A 4,572-nucleotide genomic window follows, 5' to 3' on the forward strand; every position below is an offset into this window, starting at 1 on the left:
ATATGTTTGAAAGGTCCCAGGATAGAGCCTACTGTAAGGAATTTGGGCATGTTAGCTTATGCCAGAGCAAGACATAGGAATTATATTAGTGTATGTTACCTTTAGAGGAATTATGCTACAAAAGTAGGTGCTGATAGATGACCTCAAAGATGTGGCCTCATAGTCAATCACAGGAATAGGATTTGACCCTTTATTTTCTGTGCATAATACTAGAAGGAATGGAACTCACCCCAAGTTTGGAGATAATTGACCTCAAGCCAGCGGTGATATATTCTTTGCAGAGAATGATGTTATGGACTCATTTGTTTTTCTGATCAACTCTATTGCATCTTTTGCAACAAAATTAAATTTAAAGGAGTGGTCAGATAGATAAAGCTGTGATATTAAGGGCTCTATCGCAATTCGTAAAGTAAGTATTAAGGTCCTCAGGAACATGGTGGGAAAGAGCACCATGAACCAGGAATTACAAATGTGGGCAATAAAGCACTGGCAGTGATGTGCGAGTCAGCTGCCATCATGTCGTTGTGGGGAGCAAGGGCATTGATGGCCCTCCTGAGTAACGTGCCCACGCACACCCTTGAGGAAAAAAAAAAATGGATAGTGTGGTGAGGCCCTAAAGGCCTAATGTGTAGTAAAGGATACATATATATTTTTTTACATCTTTGAATTATTTATTTATTAAGTGTTTTACTGAACTCAGGTGACTAGCTGAAATGAGAAGTATGATTTATGCATAAATCAGGAGATAAACTGAGTCAAAAGAAAAGTTTTTCATTCACTGTATTACTACCAGCAATGGTCGTGAAAAGGGATGATCGAGTCATCGTGTTGGACTGATCTTGAACCTGAAAAGATGGGACAATTTATGTCAAATTTGGTTACTCCTGGCCATGCCACATGCTTGCAATAATAGGGAGAGGTGCAATTATGGAGTAAAACTTAGATGTTACTGTTAAAATAACCAGTGCACCCGGAATCTATGAATCCTCTCCTAATCATGCTTTCCAGGAGTTTTCTAAGGAATTAATACATAATGATTCAAAATAAGGCAAAGTAATACTTTATGAAGCTGGATTTCGTCATGCTGAAAATGCATTATCTGATTTTTTTTGGCCTCAACATTCTAGACCAAGAGTACAGAGGTAGGTCTGCACTATATATTTCAAGCTCTAAGTAAACCTAAGTCTCAAATCATAACCCTCTATTGTTTGAAAAGGCCACATCCTTTAGGGCCAGAAGGGAAAATATAGAGAGTGAAGAGTGCTTAGTTGGCCTGCTTATATGCCTTCCTCTAAGGCACTGATTATTAAATATATGTGACCCAATTGTGATGATAAAATTTANATATATTCCTCATAAGATTAAATGTAATTTATCTGTGTGTAACCCTTAACACTAAATACTAAACTCTTGATTAGTACCAGCTGTTATTTTTTGTTATTACTAAGTATTCATGATTTTTTAAATGCCAATTCTTAGAAAACTAAGTATGCTCATTGTTTTTAGTTCTCCGCTAATAGCATCACTTTCTTAAGAAAAGGCCTGTTTCTTCCTGGTTAACTCCTTTTCCCTCCAAAGTAAGTTCAAATGCTAATTTTTCTTGAAGTCCTTTGACAGCATTTTCCCCAGACTCCCTTCTTCATCCCGTGTATACAACATGCCTTCTTTACTGGCAGTCGAGTAATGTGAAGAATCCCGTTCCTGTGTACTTGGTATTCCCCATTCACATCAATTTTTAGATTAGTTTTGATTTATTTCTGAATTCCTTTCCTTTGGGCCAGGAACTCCTGATGGAAATGGGTTTGGATCTTATTTGTCATAGTTTCAGCACCAAACACAGTATCTGGCATAATAATTACTTAATATTGGAGGGCGATATACAAAAATAAAAATAAACAGATTCTAGAAGAAGAAATTAACTTTCATGGGCGTCATTTTCATTTTAGCAGGTTTAATGGACAGCATCAGCTTCACACGCTAATGGCCTTCCTTCTTACCTGTCGTGGCAAACTGTAGAACGTCAAGAGATTGCCCCAATAACTGCTTGACATCATATGAAAACATATCCCGACTGAATGTCTGTAGAAGACTTCCAGGCCTGTTTGCCTGATGCATTTCCCTGTTTCATTATTTATTAAAATGCTCCTGAGGAAGCTGGATTTGGTGATGGCTTGCAATGCTGTATTTTTATTGGAAATCTTTGGCTGTATTTAGTTTCCTTGATGTAAGTTGTTATGCGATCTCAGCACAGTTGTCCAGGTCAGAGCACTTTTGTACTTTTGTGGTAGTTCTAAAACTGGCCCTTCGCCAGATTATTAAGTGTTACCTATGAGTAATGTGAAATTGCTGGATAGCATTTCCAGGGATGAGGTATTGAAACATGGAGCAGGAGCCCCTGGGAGCTAGCTTTCTCCTACCATTTGATTCTGACAATAAAAAGACAACTATATCTCTGTGACTTTGCCTCTTTCCAAATTGTTACCTTATATTTACTTTTTATTGTAAATGGTTGGCTTCCAAATATCAGATGCTACATTTATTAATATGAAGTTTGGCTAATTCGGGAGCATTGGCAATTAGAAATTAAAATATTTTCTTTTTGACTTTGGACTTCCAAATCAAAGGAAAATCATACCATATTGAAAAAATATATCTATGTTGCTTATTAAAACAAAAGAGAAGATTGTTACTGTTCCAAATGAGATGTTCCAGTTTTAGTTAGATATATTGTATATTAATCAATAAGTACTAAGATTGCATCAATATATTTGATTATATAACAAACACAATCTTTATAAATACTGGGACTTGGTAATTACACATTTGAAAATCACTAATATGAAGACACACTCTTAGCATCCCAATTTGAATTTATGGACACTCACAATGGTAAAGTTGTTTTGGTGTTAATTTTTAGCCCTTCCACCCCTAAAACCTTTTATCTCACATTTATCCCAATCACTTGTGATTAGATTTTCATGCCAGAATAGAATACTCAGTGTTCTTTTTTAGTGTTTTAAAAAGTAAAACACCCGCTAATAGTGGAAGCTTGTAAAAACAGTTTAGCATGCCCAAGGAATTAAGGCCATATTGGGTTTAGCCAAGGGAAGGCAGGGGAGAATTATACGAGACCGTTATCTCTTATAATTAGGACAGTTAGGAAAGAGGCAGCTAATGCAGGGTCTTCTGGGTTCTGGTAAAACTTTAAATTTTATCTGAAATGCAGTGGGAAGCCCCTGAAGAATATTAACAATAGAGAAGGGGCATGCAAGGGAAACGGCACAATTAGATTTACACTGAAAAATTGTGGATATTGTTTGGCAATTAGTTGGAGGGAAATAAGAGAAGTATGAAGACAAATAGCTAGCCTATTGCAGTCGTCCAAGGGGAGAGAGGAAGGTGGCTTGAACATAGGAGGAGGAAATGGAGATGGCAAGAAATGCATGAGGTTGATATACGCTTATACATAGAATGAACATGTCTTAATATATTAGATTGGCTCTGAAAGATAAAGGAGTGAGAAGAATCAAGATGGGATTCAGATTTCTGGCCTAAGCAGTGTGTGAATGTTGAAGTCATTTAAATGAAATTGGACAAGACTGTGGTGAAAGGAACTGTTTGGGACTAAATGGAAAGAGTGTTTTTGTGAAACCAGAGATTGGTGTTGGTTATTAGATTTGAGAGACTCATAATTCATCTGAGAGGAGTTATTAGGCAAGTGGTAGAAAATTTAGTCTGGGCTTAGGGAAGAGGAAATTTGCTGCCTGTACCTTGGAAACAAAACAAATACTTAGCCAGAAAAAGGTATCCATTTTTTCTCTAATGGGGATAAATATTATTAGACATAACCCATGTGTTGAATGATCTCACACTTTACTTGGAGAGATTAAATGTATCTGAGGTCTGACAATTACGTTTGTGGACTTACTGCAACAATGTTGCTAACCTTTTTGGAGATCATAGGGATTATTCATTATGAATTTGTACCAACTGGACCAATAGTTAACCAAGTTTACTATTTGGAAGTGCTGAAAAGGCTGTGTGAAAAAGTTAGACAAAAATTACCTGAACTTTTCACCAACAGTTCATGGCTCTTGCATCATGACAATGCACCAGCTCACACAGCACTGTCTGTGAGGGAGTTTTTAGCTAGTAAACAAATAACTATATTGGGACACCCTCCCTACTCACCTGATCTGGCCCCAAATGACTTCTTTCTTTACCCTAAGATAAAGGAAATATTGAAAGGAAGATATTTTGATGACATTCAGAGCATCAAGGGTAATATGACGACAGCTCTGATAGCCATTCCAGAAAAAGAGTTCCAAAATTGCTGTGAAGGGTGGACTAGGCGCAGGTTTCGGTGCATAGCTTCCCAAGGGGAGCACTTTGAAAGTGACCATAGTGATATTCAGCAATGAGGTATGTAGCACTTTTTCTAGGATGGGTTCGGGCACTTCATTGTCAGACCTCATAAATATGTTTGAAAGGTCCCAGGATAGAGCCTACTGTAAGGAATTTGGGCATGTTAGCTTATGCCAGAGCAAGACATAGGAATTATATTAGTGTATG

At 37.2% G+C, this 4,572-nt stretch overlaps 1 protein-coding gene across 2 annotated transcripts in view; it reads left to right on the forward strand.

Annotated features, from left to right (window-relative positions):
* The window catches only part of GALNT13 (polypeptide N-acetylgalactosaminyltransferase 13), a 440,766-nt gene that overhangs the window by 34,087 nt on the left and 402,107 nt on the right, over positions 1-4,572 (forward strand). The window lies entirely within an intron of this gene.

This window comes from Hipposideros armiger, unplaced genomic scaffold (genome assembly GCF_001890085.2).
Source record: "Hipposideros armiger isolate ML-2016 unplaced genomic scaffold, ASM189008v1 scaffold_794, whole genome shotgun sequence".
In the NCBI taxonomy this organism is placed as follows: Eukaryota; Metazoa; Chordata; class Mammalia; order Chiroptera; family Hipposideridae; genus Hipposideros; species Hipposideros armiger.